Source organism: Chiloscyllium punctatum, chromosome 10, assembly GCF_047496795.1.
Source record: "Chiloscyllium punctatum isolate Juve2018m chromosome 10, sChiPun1.3, whole genome shotgun sequence".
NCBI classification, from domain to species: domain Eukaryota; kingdom Metazoa; phylum Chordata; class Chondrichthyes; order Orectolobiformes; family Hemiscylliidae; genus Chiloscyllium; species Chiloscyllium punctatum.
Genome location: NC_092748.1, coordinates 70,619,338 through 70,634,674, shown reverse-complemented (window position 1 = coordinate 70,634,674; position 15,337 = coordinate 70,619,338).

Below are 15,337 nucleotides of genomic sequence, written 5' to 3'. Positions count from 1 at the left end.
AGTCTCAAACTTTTGCTATATTTGTAACCTGGGACCAATTTTGCTTGAATCAGAATAAGTTAATCTCGTAACACAGATTCCTACCTGCTAGCAGAAAGAATTAACTTCTCTTTGCCTGTTTCTTAAAGAGATGGAACAAAACATTTGCCAATTGGTGAACTCATTTCATTTTATGCATTTTTAAAAGTTCTGAATTATTGTGTGCAGTCTTCTATTTAAAAATAGGACTTGATCCAAAACAATTTTTTTGCTGAAACTTTTGGTCATAAATTTTAATTTTTACAACTTTATTTATTTTCACTAAAGCTCTACAGCATTTTAGATTAATTTTTTGAGCTTCTTTCTGAAACCTATCTTTGTCAACTTCTCCTAATTTTAACACCTTGAGCCCTTGGCATCAAACTCAGACCATTTGTTTTCAAATTTCAGATCAGATTTAAAATTCACTTTCTCTTTTGAGAATTGTATAACAAACAAAATCTCAAAATGTTTATATTTTGTAAAGTTTATAATTCAAAAACAATCCTATTCAGGTCTAATTATCACTCCACACATCCCAATTTACATGAGAAGAAATCATTCTGAACATGTGTAACTTTGTAACCAGATTAAACATTCCTACATGTTTGTAGAATATTCTAGAATCATAATTCTGGCCAATAACCAAGATTCCCCGGCTTGTTCCTTGAAAAATTTATTGATTTATTTATTACCCTTCCTACAAGTTTCATTGCTTGTTGTCTTTTCTTCAAACTTCTGAACTGTATTTGGATTAAATCCTAAGAAGGACCTTAACCTGTTTAGCTCAAACAAAAGAAAGCCTATAAGCTTCTACACAGTGCAATAGATCTACAACTTGAACTTCCATAACATTAAAATAAAACAGGCATGCTCAATCACAACCATATATCACTGTTGGAAGCTTCCTTACACTTCCAATCTCCACAACACTCATTCAAGTTAACAAAATTTTGAACAAATGAAAACAAAAACTCAACAGTTTTAAAACTTACAGAACCAAGGGGTTAATAAATCTCTGATGGCTGTAGCAAGCAGACACATAGAAGTGTCCCATTTAAAAAAGAAGAGATGAGACTAAATGAAGTGTTTCTTATCTGACATTTTTTCAACAATATTCTAGTTTACTGTCATGCTACTAACTTAAATCCCGTGAACCATTCTCTGACTACTTTCTAAGTTTAATTTCTCCAAGGCCTTGTCAGGACTGGTTTACAATGGACCCCTTTGTCTACTGTTCCATTTCAGTTACAGTATTATCCACTCCTGGGATAACCCCACCCCCAGTTCATGCCCTCCTAGGACCACCCATACATACAGCTGCTTAAGAGATAATTTGCCTGTTATTTTCTTCACAACTAACCAATCTATAGTACGTTCATCTATTTCTTTATCTTCTGTACCCTCTCGTTCTAGACTCCCTAACCAGGGAACACATGCTTTCCATGTCTAGTCTGCCAGCTCATGCTATCCTTCTTCCTGGCTATGTTATGCTTATGTTATGTTCTTCATACTTGAAAAGCAGTGTAATACCGCCACTGATCACAAATCTAGATATCTAACTAAGGATTCCTCTTGAACAATCCAGGCAAGATGGATTAAGAGAAAGTGAGGATTGTAGATTCTGCAGAGTCAGAGTCGATAAAAGCAGGTCAGGCAGCGTCCGAGGAGCAGGAGAGTCAAGTTCCAGGCATAAGCTTTTCATTAGGACTGCTAATTTTCATGGTGATTGCTTACTGATATCCTTGATGGAAGAATGATGCTTGTATGCCACCTTTCCATCTATACCTAGGTACCTGACCGTGAACCAAATCTGTGAAGAATCATTAAGTCACCAGCTAATGAAACTAACTTTGGAATCAGCACAGTAAATAGGACAGATGCTCACTGAATGCAATCTGAATTACGGCAAGAAACTTGTATCAATTGTATCCCTGCAGTTGTAAATAGCTGCAATTTTAATATACAGCTTAGGTCAAGCTGAGTTCTGAACCAGATATTTATCATAAGCCTCTGTTTCAGGTTTATTAGATCTCTATATTTTTAGACATCCCGTGTGCACTAGCCCTTTTGATGCCCTTTCTCTCTCCTCAAGGAATCTGCCTTTTCTGGACCTGAACTATTTCCTTATTAAAGGGTCATTTGCAGCTTTATTTGTCAATCCAATTCCACATTTTCTTCATGATTAATTTTCACTTTAACATGTTTTGTGTGAAAATGTTTGCTATATTTCTCTGCTCAACATTAGGCACTATGCTTCAAAATAATTATTTGTGTATACTGTAGACATTTTTAAAAAGCTTAGGTAAGGCACTATCTGATTTTTTAAAATCAAATGCTAAATTGCCCATAGCATGCTAAATTGCTCATAGTTTTCAGGGATGTGTAGGTTAGGTGCATTGGTCAGGGGTAAATATAGGATAATGGAGTAGAGGAATGGGTCTGGATGGGTTGCTCTTCAGCGGGTCAGTGTGGATTTGTTCAGCCGAAGGGCCTATTTCCACACTGTAGGGATTCTATTCTTTTCAATGAAAATCACTTGGTGACCTAGCACCTTGCAAGTCACTGCCTTGAACAATGGATAAATTTTGTGGTCATGACAGAAACCCTGCTTAAATATGGTATTATGATTAATAATGCTTTAAGGTATTATGAAGATGTTTAATGGAAGATACGTGATTTTCTTTCCCAATTATTGGTTCATTTCGGAAAATAAACATGCGTAGAATTTTACATGTCAGCACTGAAAAGAGCCATCCTCATATCATTGGAAAAACATCAACGCCCTGATCCATGTTAAGCTTTTGAAATGAAAACAAAGTCATTTCATTTACATAGTACAGCACCTGGCCAAATTGCCTCAGATACAAGTGACTATTTTAAAATGGAGAAATTCATTATGCAGGGAAAGGTAGCAGTTATTAATTCACAATGATATTCTATGAACTGTAATGTCATTTATCAAAATGTTAATCAACAGGTCAGCTAGAGTATATAAGTGCTTCTGTGTAATTCTTCCTCAATTTTTCCAACATTCGAAGTAACAAGTGCCTGATTTGCATGATAAAGAGTACAAAACCTGAAAGAGAACTGCTTGAATGGATATATTCAAGTAAAACATGAAACTAAGACCTAGTGTAAATATTGTAATGGGTCAAGGTTGAATATGTCATTATACTACTTAAAGAACAAATAAATGTCCCTCAGTGTACTTCCTCAATTAACAGCACTGACTATTCACCTTTGTGCTATCGCTGTTTCTTGAGACTGACATCAGAAAACTAGTAAGATGTATGCTACATTACAGTGGTAACTTATAATATGAATGACACATAGAAGCTGAAAGATGTGCAAAAACAAAATGGTTAAAAACATAAAGAGAACAATGTTTATAATCTTGTTCACTGAAGAGGCTGACAACAGAAGTGAAAGAAATAATTGCCAGGACAAGCAGCATGGTGAATACATTGCTTGGTGTAGTATTTTCTTGGTACACAGGCTATAATTAGAGCACTTCAGGTATCAGCACTGCTTGTTGCTACTGAAGTTCAAAAGATCACAGCATGTGCAATTTTGGTCTTTATGCTGATCTCATGCAAAGAAGCTCCTAACCATTGAGTGAACCTGCCAGTATTATTATGAAGTAAAAATTTTAAAAAAGCAGCTGCACCAAACAAAAACTGCAGAAGTTATTGGAAATAGATATCATCACTTCCTATGTAGGAGTACAAAGAATAAAGAACAAAGAAAATTTACAGTCCAGGAACAAGCCCTTTAGGCCCTCCAAGCCTGAGCTGATCCAAATCACTGTCTAAATCTATCGCCCAATTCCTAAGGAGAGTATCCTTCTGCTCCTCACCTACTCACGCATCTGTCCAGATGCATCTTAAATGAATCTACCGTGCCTGCAACGCGTTCCAGGCACCCATCACCCTCTGTGTATAAAGTATATTCCGCATGTATCCCCTTTAAACTTTTCACCTCTCACCTTGAATGCGTTACCTCTCATTATTGAATCGTATTGAATTGGGAAAAAGCTTATCTCTATCCACCCTGTCTTTACCCTTCATGATTTTGTAGACCTCAATCAGATCCCCCCTTAATCTGCTTTTTTCTAATGAAAACAATCCTAACCCACTCAACCTCTCTTCATAGTTAGCACCTTCTATACCAGGCAATATCCTTGTAAACTTTCTCTGCACCCTCTCCAAAGTGTCCACATCCTTTTGGTAATGTGGTGACCAAAAATGTACACAGTGTTCTAAATGGGGCCAAACCAAAGTCTTGTACAATTTTAACATGACCTTATACTCAATACCCCGTCCGATGAAGGCAAGCATACCATATGCCTTCTTAACCACTCTATCCACCTGTGCAGCCACCTTCAGGGTACAATGGACCTGAACTCCCAGATCTCTCTGCTCATCAACTTTTCCCAAGACTCTTCCGCTTACAGTATAATTCGCTCTAGAATAAGACTTCTCAAAATGCATCACCTCACATTTGCCTGGATTGAAGTCCATCTGCCACTTCTCCACCCAACTCTCCAGTCTATCTGTATTCTCCTGTATTCTTTGATAGTCCCCTATGCTTTCTGCTACTTCACCAATCTTTGTGTCATCTGCAAACTTACTGATAAGGCCAACAATGCCCTCTTCCAGATCATTATTTATATCACAAACAACAATGGCTCTCAGCACTGATCCCTGTGAAACACCACTGGTCACCTTTCTCCATTTCAAGAAACTCCCTTCAACTACTACTCTCTATCTCCTGTTGCTCAACCAGTTCTTTATCCGCCTAGCTAGAACACCCTGCACACCAAGTGACTTCACTTTCTTCATTAGTTTACCATGGAGAACCTTATCAAACATTTTACTAAAGTCCATGTATATGATATCTACAGCCCTTCTTTCATCTATCAACTTGGTCACTTCCTCAAAGAACTCTATTAAGTTGGTAAGACACCATCTCCCCCACACAAAACCATGTTGCCTATCACTGATAATCCCATTCTTTTCCAAAATAAATAGATTTTATCCCTCAGTACCTTCTCCAGCAACTTTCCCACCACTGACGTCAGGCTCACTGGTCTGTAGTTATCCGGAATATCCCTTCTTGTACAGGGAGACAACATGAGCAACCCTCCAGTCCTCCAGCACTTCACCTGTGCTAAAGGATGCTACAAAGATGTCTGTCAAGGCCCCAGTTATTTCCTCTCTCACCTCCCTCAGCAATCTGGGATAGATCCCACCCAATCCTGGGAATTTGTCCACCTTAATATCCTTTAGCCTACCCAACAATTCTTCCCTCCACATGTCAACTTGATCCAGAATAAACAAACTTCTATCTCTAATCTCAACATGCATCATGTCCGTCTCCTCAGTGACACTGATGCAAAGTAATCATTGAGAATCTTACCCATTTTCTCAGGTTCGACACATAACCTTCCTTCCTTGTCCTTTAGTGGTCCAACACTTTTCTTGTTACCCTTTTGCTTCTTATATATGAATTAAAGCCTTGGGATTCTCCTAAATTCTGCTCGCTAAAGTTATTTCATGACCCCTTTTAGCCCACTTGATTCCTTGTTTAAGATTGGTCTTAGTCTCCCGATATTCCTCCAAGGCCCATTCTGTTCTTAGCTGCCTGGACATTATGTATGCTTCCCTTTTCCTCTTGGCTAGTTGCATGATTTCTCCTGTCATCCACGGTTCACAAATCTTGCCTTTCCTATCCCTTGTTTTCAAAGAGGCATGCCTATCCTGCACTAACTTCAACCTGTCTTTGAAAGCCTCCCACATATCAATTGTGGACTTCCCTTCAAGTAGCTGCTCCCAATCCACATCCCAGCTCCTGCCAAATCTTGATATAATTGGCCTTGGCCCAGTTTAGTACTCTTCCCTTCGGACCACTCTCACCTTTGTCTATGAATATTCTAAAACTTACAGAATTATGGTCATTATTCCTAAAAGAATTCCCCACTGCAACTTCTACCACCTGGCCTGGCTCATTCCCCAACACGCAAATTCAATATGGCACCTCCCCACTTCGGACTATTGATATACCGCTCGAGAAAACTTTCCTGGATGCTCCTTCTGCCCCATCCAGATCTCTGATGCTGTGTATCCCAGTCAATGTTTGGAAAATTAAAATCTCCCATCAGTACCACACTGATGACTGTACATCTTTCCATAGTCTGTTTACCTATTTTTTCTTCTACCTCACGCTCACTTTTGGGAGGCCTGTAGTGCAATCCCAACAATGTAACTGCACCCTTCTTATTTCTGAGCTCCACCCATAATGCCTCATTTCTCAAGGCCTCCACAGTGTCCTCCTTTACACAGCCGTGATATTGTCCCTATCAGCAATGCAATACCTCCCCCCATCATCCCCCCACTTTTACTAACCTCCCTGTCCTGTCTGAAGCATCTATATTCTGGAACATTTAGTTGCCAAACATGCCCTTCCTTCAGCCAAGTCTCTGTGATCTCAATAACGTCATACTCCCAGGCACCAATCCAAGCCCTAAGTTCATCTGCCTTATCTACTATACACCTTGCATTAAAGTAAATGCACTTCAGGCCAACACCAGTTCTTTTGCATTCATCTGCTCTCTGCCTACTCTTCCCCTTCATAATGCTAACTTCATGATCCTTACAGTACTTAGTTTCCACCTCACTGTCTACTCGTCTTCTCTTCTGGTTCCCAGTCCCCTGCCATATTAGTTTAAAACTTCCCCAACAGCAGTAGCAAAAACTCCCCCAAGGACATTAGTTCCAGTTTGGTTCAGGTGTAGACCATCCAATTTGTAATTGTTCCACCTTCCCAGAACCAGTCCCAACCTCCCACAAGTCTGAATCCCTCCCTCCTACACCATCCCTCAAGCCACGTATTCATCCTGCCTATGCTTTCATTTCTATACTGACTAGCATGTGGCACTGGAAGCAATCATGACATCATTGCCTTTGAGGTCCTCCTCTTTAACTTCTCTCCTAGCTCTCTGAATTCTACTTTAAGGACCTCATCTCATTTTTTACTATTGTTGCCTATGTGCACTAAGACAACTGGCTGTTCACCCTACCCTGTCAGAATGCTCCCAAGCCAGTTGGTGATATCCCTAACCTGAGCATCTGGGAGGCAACATACCATACCAAAGTTGTTTGTGTTTTATTTCTTCATTGGATGCTGATGGGTATCAATAGCAAGACCACCATTTACAGCAGTTCATCTCTCTGGCCCTTCAGTTTCATACGCAGTTTCTCAGGTAATGAAATAAAACAGAAAATGCTATTGATCACCTTCTCGAATCACTGTAATCAATACAATGTAGGTGTATCCACAGTACTGTTCCAGGATTTTGATTCAGTGACTGTGAATGTGCTGTGATGTATTACTGTAAGTCAAAACTGTGGGTGCCTTGGAGGATTATCTGAACATAACAGTGTTCCAAAGCACCTACTGCCCTCTTTAGTCCAAACATTAAGCTTAAAGTGCTATTAAAGAAGCATTGGCAACATATTTTGTTGGTGGTACACATTGCAGTTATAGTGGGTATTGATGGAGAGAGTGAATGCTTAACTTCGTGAATAGATCCACTCAAGCAGGTTAAATTGTTTTGGATGGTGTCAATGATGAGTGTTGTTCAAGCAGCATTCACCCAGATAAATGATAAGCCATAAATATCCTCCTTTGTGCTGTGTATAACACCAAGCAATAAAGATGTTGCCACCAACTCCCATTTACTTTAATTTTACCAGGATGTTTTGATGCCACCCTTGGAGAAATGCAGCTCAAATATCAACAATTCTCAACTCCCCTTTGGAATTATTTATTCTCTCCACATTTAGACCAATGTTGTAATGGAGCCTTGTCATCCAAATGGAAGCCAAACTGAGCATATGGTGAATGGATTACCAGTGAGTTATGTGCCACTCCAGAGCAGAGTTAACATTTTTCATCACTTTGTTGATGATTGAGGATTGACTGATGAAGTGATATTGATAAAATTGGATTTGTTCTGCTTTTTATGCATATGAAATACCAACACAATTTTCTACATTGTCAGTGAGATGCTTCTATTGTAGCTGTATAAGATAAGCTTACTGAGGGACATGACTAGTTGTAATACAGATTTTTAATGCCACAGCTGAGATTTTGGCCCACAGTCTTTGCTAATGCAATGCAGTCAGTTGTTTCTTGACACAAGATCGAGTGATTCAAGTTGTCTGAAGATTGGCACTTGCTATAGTGAAGACTTCAGCAGGAGGTCAAGATGGGTTATCAGCATTTTTGTCTAAAGGTAGTATTAGGGTCCCTGTAGAAACCAATACATTTTAAAAAGAGAGATGAATTTCCTATCTACTGATGGAAAGAATCACAGGACAGAATTTCACATTTTGAGACTTTTACTGTAACAAATAAATTAAAATCTGTACAGACTAAGTATTAATTAACAGGTAGGAAATGCACTAAACTAAAGAAAATATACTTTGCCATTAACAAACACAACTGAAATACTTTATGACATGTTTACTACATGCCATGTTCCCAGGTTTGTAGCCTTAAAGATTAAGATTTAATCTCCCCTTAGCTTTTCAACAGGCTCCCTTCTCACTGCCATGCTAGAATTATTCAAGTGTCCTTTGAAAGTCCTTGCATTCACTCTTCTGAATATACCAGAACCAACTTCCAGCTGCACGGTTCACTGTGGTGTTACGACCAATCCACAGGCAAGGTTCTCAAATTTGTTATGGTTCTAGATTTTTTAAAATTAATGTGTGGGACTTCAGCATTGATGGCTGGCTAGCATTGATACCCAACCCCTATTTACCCTTAGGAAGGTCGTTGTGAGCAGCCTTGTTGAATTGCTGCAGTCTACTTGCTGTGGGTTTACCCACAATGCTAGTAGGGAGGGAATTCCAGGGCTTTGATCCAATGACTGTGAAGGAACAGTGGTACATTTCCATGTCAGGGTGGTGAGTGGCTTGGAGGGGAACTTGAAGGTAGTGGAGTTTCCAGGTATACACTGCACTTGTCCTTCTAGATGGAAGTGGTCGTGGGTTTGGAAGGTGCTGTCTAAGGATCTTTCGTGAATTTCTGCAGTGCATCTTATAGATGGTACACACTGCTGCTACTGAGCGCCGGTGGTGGAGGGATTGAATGTTTGTAGATGTGGTGCCAATCAAGTGAGTTGCATTTCCTAGATGGTGTCAAGCTTCCTGAGTGTTGTTGGAGCTGCACCCATCCAGGCAAGTGGGGAGTATTCCATCACTCTCCTGACTTTTGCCTTGTAGATGGTGGATAGACATTGGGGTGTCAGGAGGTGAGTTACTCACCACAGTATCCCTAGTCCCTGGCCTGCTGTTGTAGGCCCTGTGTTTATGTGGTGAGTCCAGTTGAGTTTCTGGCTGATAGTGGGGGTTTCAGTGATGGTAATACCATTGAGTGTCAAGGGGTGATAGTTAGAGTGTCTCTTATTGGTGATGGTCATTGTCTGGCACTTATGTGATGCGAATGTCACTTGCCACTTGTCAGGAGAAAATGAGGGCTGCAGATGTGAGAGATCAGAGTTGAGTGTACGATGCTAGAAAAGCACAGCAGGTCAATCAGCATCCAGCACCACACTCTCGACTCTCATCACTTGTCAGCCCAAGCTTGGATATTGTCCAGATCTTGTTGCATTTGAGCATAGACTGCTTCAGTGTCTGAGGAGTTGCAAGTGGTTCTGAACACGATGCAATCATTGGCGGGCATCCCCACTTCTGACCTTATAACAGAGGGAAGGTCATTGATGAAACAGCTGAAGATTGTTGGGTCTAGGACACTACCCTGAGGGACTGCTGCAGAGATGTCCTGGAGCTGAGATGACTGACTCTCCACAACCACAACTACCTTCCTTTGTGCCAGGTATAACTCTAATCAGTGGAGTGTTTGCCCCCTGATACCCATTGATTCTAGTTTTGCTTGAGCTCCTTGATGCCTTACTCAGTCAAATGCAGCTTTGATGTCAAGGGTTATCATTCTCCTTCACCTCTAGAATTCAGCTCTTTTGTCCATGTTTGAACCAAGGTTGTAATGAGATCAGGAGCTGAGCGACCCTGGCAAACCCAAACTGGGCGTCACTGAGCAGGTTGTTGCTGAGCAGGTGTTGCTTGATAGCCCTTTTGATGACCCCTTACATCATTTTACTGTTGACGGAGAGTAGCCTGATTGGGCAATGATTGGCCAGGTTGGATTTGTCCTGCTTTTTGTGTACAGGAAATGCCTGGGCAGTTTTCCACATTGTTGGGTAGATGCCAGTGTTGTAACTGTACTGGAAGAGCTTGGCTAGGGGAGCAGCAATTCTGGAGCACATGTCTTCAGTTCTATTGCTGGAATGTTATCAGGACCCATTGCCTTTGCAGTATCCAGTGCCTCCAGCCGTTTCTTAATATCACATGGAGTGAGTCGAACTGGCTGGAGACTGTTATCTGTAAAGCTGGGGACCACAGGAGGAGCCTGAGAAGGATCATCCAATCGGCACTTCTGACTGAAGATTGTTGTGAGTGCATCAGCTTTATCTTTTCACCGTGTGCTGGGCTCCTCCATCATTAATTGTCCATCACCATTCACAACTGGATTCGGAAGGATTGCAGAGCATGAATCTGATCCGTTGCTTGTGGGATGGCTTAGCTCTGTCTATCATTTGCTGTTTATGCCATTTGGCATGCAAGTAGTCCTATTTGGTAGCTTCACCAGGTTGACACGTCATTTTTAGGTATGCCTGTGGCTGCTCCTGGCATGCCCTCCTGCCGTCTCCATTGAACCAGGGTTAGCCCCTGGCTTGATGGTAATGGTGGATATGCTGGGACATGTGGTTGCAGATTGTGCTGGAATACAGTTATGCTGCTGTTGATGGCCCATAGCACCTCATGGAAGCCAAGTCTTGAGCTGCTAGATTGGTTCAAAGTCTGTTTCATTTAGTATGGTGAGAGTGCCACACTACAGAATGGAGGTTGTTCTCAAAATAAAGGTGGGACTTTGTCTCCACAAGGACAGTGCGATGGTCATTTTTACCTATAATGTCATGGACTGATGCTTCTGCAGCCAGCAGATTAGTAACAATGTGGTTAAGTATGCTTTTTCCTCTGTTGGCTCCTTCACTACCTGTCACAGACCCAGTCTAGTAGTTATGTCCTTTAGGATCCAATCAACTCAATCAGTAATGCAGTTGCCGAGCCACTCTTGGTGGAGGACATTAAAATCCCCCACCCAGAGTACATTTTGTGCCCTGGCCACCTTCAGTGGTTCCTCCAAGTGTTTTTCAACATGGAGGAGTACTGATTCATCAGCCAAAGGAGAAAGGTATGTGGTAACCAGTCAGAGGTTTCCTTGCCCATGTTTAACATGAAGTCATGAGACTTCATGGGGTCCAATATAAATGTCATGGACACCAGGGCAACTCCCTGCTGACTGGAAAGCACTGTGCTGCCACCTCTGCTAGGTCTGTCCTGCCAGTGGGACAGGACATATTCAGGGATGGTAATGGTGGTGTCTGGGGTGTTATCTGTAAAGTATGATTTTGTAAGAATGACTGTGTTAGGCTGTTGCTTGACTAGTCTGTGAGACAGTTCTCCCAATTTCGGCACTAGCTCCCAGAAGTTTTAGATTAGATTAGATTACTTACAGTGTGGAAACAGGCCCTTCGGCCCAACAAGTCCACACCGCCCCGCCGAAGCGTAACCCACCCATACCCCTCCATTTACCCCTTACCTAACACTACGGGCAATTTAGCACGGCCAATTCATCTGACCTGCACATCTTTGGACTGTGGGAGGAAACCGGAGCACCCGGAGGAAACCCACGCAGACACGGGGAGAATGTGCAAACTCCACACAGACAGACGCCTGAGGTGGGAATTGAACCCAGGTCTCTGGCGCTGTGAGGCAGCAGTGCTAACCACTGTGCCACCGTGCCGCCCCAAATTGATAAGGATGACTTTGCATGGTCAACAGGGCTGGTTGTGTTTTTGCCGTTGTTTGTTTTGGTTCAAGGTCTGTCTGGTTTCATTTCTTTGTTTTGACTTTCTAATGATCGGTACAACTGAGTGGCTTTCTAGGCCATTTCAGAGGGCAGTTGAGAGTCAAACCCATTACTCTGGAGTCACATGTAGGCCAGACCAGGTAAGGAGGCAGATTTCCTTCCCCAAAGGACACTAGTGAACCAGATGGGTTTTTCCAACAATTTACAATAGTTTCATGGTCATCAGCCAACTCTAAATTCCAGATTTTTAAAAATTGAATTCAAATTCCACCATCTGCCATGGCAGGATTCAAATCCAAATCCCTAGAACATTATTTTGGGTTTCTGGATTAATAGTCAAGCAATGATACCACTGGGTCAACCCCTTCCCTATAGATGGGGCACCACAAATTATTAAGGATACAGTGAGGAAGAACAAATTAGCTTCACGTCTTTAGTTATCCACCCCCTCATTCGGTGGCAACAGGCTGATTTACAAAGGTATCTTTCAAACATTGATACCTTTTTCCTAGGCCAAAGGAAATTAGTTTTTAAAAGGAGCCAATTTAATCAGGTTTTCTTGTGTTAGCAAAAGAGTGAGTCTATTACTTACTCAACACAATAATGAATAATAACACGTCATGCATACATATAGTTCCGAAGAAGAGTTATATTGGACACAAAATGGTAACTTTGTTGTTCTCTCTGCTGAAGCTGCCAGAACTTTTGAGATTTTCCAGCACTTGCTGCTTTTATTTCAACTCTCCATCATCTGAGGGGCTTTATTAGACATATGGACACAAATTAAAAATAAGAAGTGATCCCCCAATTCCTATTTAAAATGTAATGATCAGTCTCTGGGTCATATGTGAAGAATATATAGTGGCCACTAAGGCTATTCCACTAGATGTTACCAATTGCATTGATGTTGGCATTTGAACTGTCAATTTCAAAGTTCTTGGTTTTATAGATTGATTGAAATTCTTTTGTCCTGGTTCCTTTTGATGGTGGATGGCTGGTGCACAGGGTGAGAGAATGTCTTTTCCCTTTTTTTTCCCTGCATCATACAAATGTTTAATAGCTGTTCTCAAAACTATGACCTTCACAGTCCTCTAGTCCTCACACTAGAACATCAGACCACTAATACACACAGACCAAAGTTGAAACTGAGATTTAAATGTATTTTTTGTATAGCCCTTGTAAAATACAAACAAGAGACAGCTCCTGATTAAGCAGGTTTTGTGTAGTCAGCCGGAAATTGTTTCTTCCTTCTTAACATTTCTGTCTGGAGTTTCCATGACTGTACCAGTATAACATTCCAGAATTCCTCTCCAGCCAGCCACTGAATTTACACCTGCAGTCATCTTGGTTTATTAATCCTGTTTTAAAAGACACATTGGAATAGGAAGTTCACTCTGTCTATAGACGATCTGGAGTTATCATCCGTGCCAGTGACACTGATGACTCCTTGAATCTCCAAAGAAAAATCTTCAAAGAGGAAATCAGTTTTCACTAGCATTGTACTTGGTTGCAAACCTAAAATGGTCACTTCTTCTGCTTTTCACGGCATTAGCCACTTTGACTCCTTCTCAATGTCTGTATACATGTTTGTTTCTGTGTCTTGACGACCACCCACCCCTCTTATATGTCAAGATATGAAAACTATCACTTGATTTTCAGTAGCTTTCAAGTTGGGCCTCTTCATCCATGACTGTAAGGTCACACTGGTGTCCAGTAAGTGTACAGCTGGAGTCATCTCCATTTTCCCCATTAAGAGCTTCCTATTGAAGCTTATATTAAAGAAGATAGTTTAAAATGTCTCACAATTGTAATAGCAATTGCAAATAAAGCCTTGTCTCTTACACTCATATCCCATTAATAAGGATAGGAATGGTGATGGAGTCACCTTCTCCCCATTCATTGTTTAATTGTTTACTATCATTCATGCTTAGAAGCAAAATATATGTTGTAAATCTTAATGTAACTTTTGCTGCAAAGATACAAAGTTTGCAACTGGTCTGTCCATTATAAGGTCACAAGGTCTAACTGAACATGTGGATGTTTCAAGGTCTAAAACTAAAATCAATTGTTGTTGTAGATTTATACCAGCAGGAAACAATTTGCTTTCATTTAGTTTCTACAGTTTGTTGGGGAATAAGAGGTAGATTTCCTGTATATATCAATTGCCTAAGTCTTGGTGCACAGGGAACAGTTTAATAGCTGGTCATTGTTATGAAACTCGGAAGCTTTGCCAGTAGTAAGGAGGACAGTGTAGAATTCCAACAGGACATACACAAGCTTATGGGGTGGGCAGACAATTTCCAGATGAAATGAAAAATAGACATGCGTGTGGATTGTGATATGAAGAACATGGACAGACATATAACATAGGGGTTATAATATATAAAGGATTTTAGGAGGAGAGGGACCTGGATGTATATGTGCATAGATCACTGAAGTTGGCAGGACAGGTGGAGAAAGCAGTTAATAAAGCATTCAGTATCGTAGGCCATATTAATATGGATATGGAGTAGAACACCATAAGTTTGACATTTGTTCAACCTCAGCCAGAATATTGTGTTTAAGTTTTGACTCCCACAATACAAGAAGAATGTGACAAGCAAATGACAGTAAGTCATAATGTCTACCTTAAATCCGGTACAGACATGATGGGCTAAAATCTTCTTTCAGTGCTCTAACAATTCTGTGATTGGGTAATTTTGCAAAAGATGTACCTTTTGCAAAAACTCCAAAAGTTTTAAATCACGCTGTTTGTAAAGTGGTCTCCTGAAAATCCTTCGGTTTTTTTTCAACTAATGGTCCTTTTCATCATAATTGTTAACTGACCAAAAGTGATGAACAATTTCCTACTGGCTCTAGAATCAGATCATAGTCTTAAGCTGGGTCATGCCCTATGCCTGAAATATATTTTGGATCATCTCTGCTGGTTAACATACTCATTCTATACTGAATCAAAACAGGATGAAAAATCAGAAACTAAATGAACAACAGCTTTAGATGTATGGCTGATTTTATTTTATTACTGGAAATTGAAAGAGCTTTTCAAGTATTTGATCTTTAGGGATTTGGGTAAATGTTTTCTGTTGAATAAAATAAGATAGTTGAACACATATAAACACATTTTAGAAACACATTTTTAGAGAAAGAAAGGGAAATTGAAACCATTCCACTGTTATATCAATCATTAAACTGGAATCTGTAAACAGAATACTTCCAAAGCTGTTTATATAATAAAAGATACATTTTACACATTACAAAATCAACACACATTTGTGTACAGATTAAAATATAAATTAAC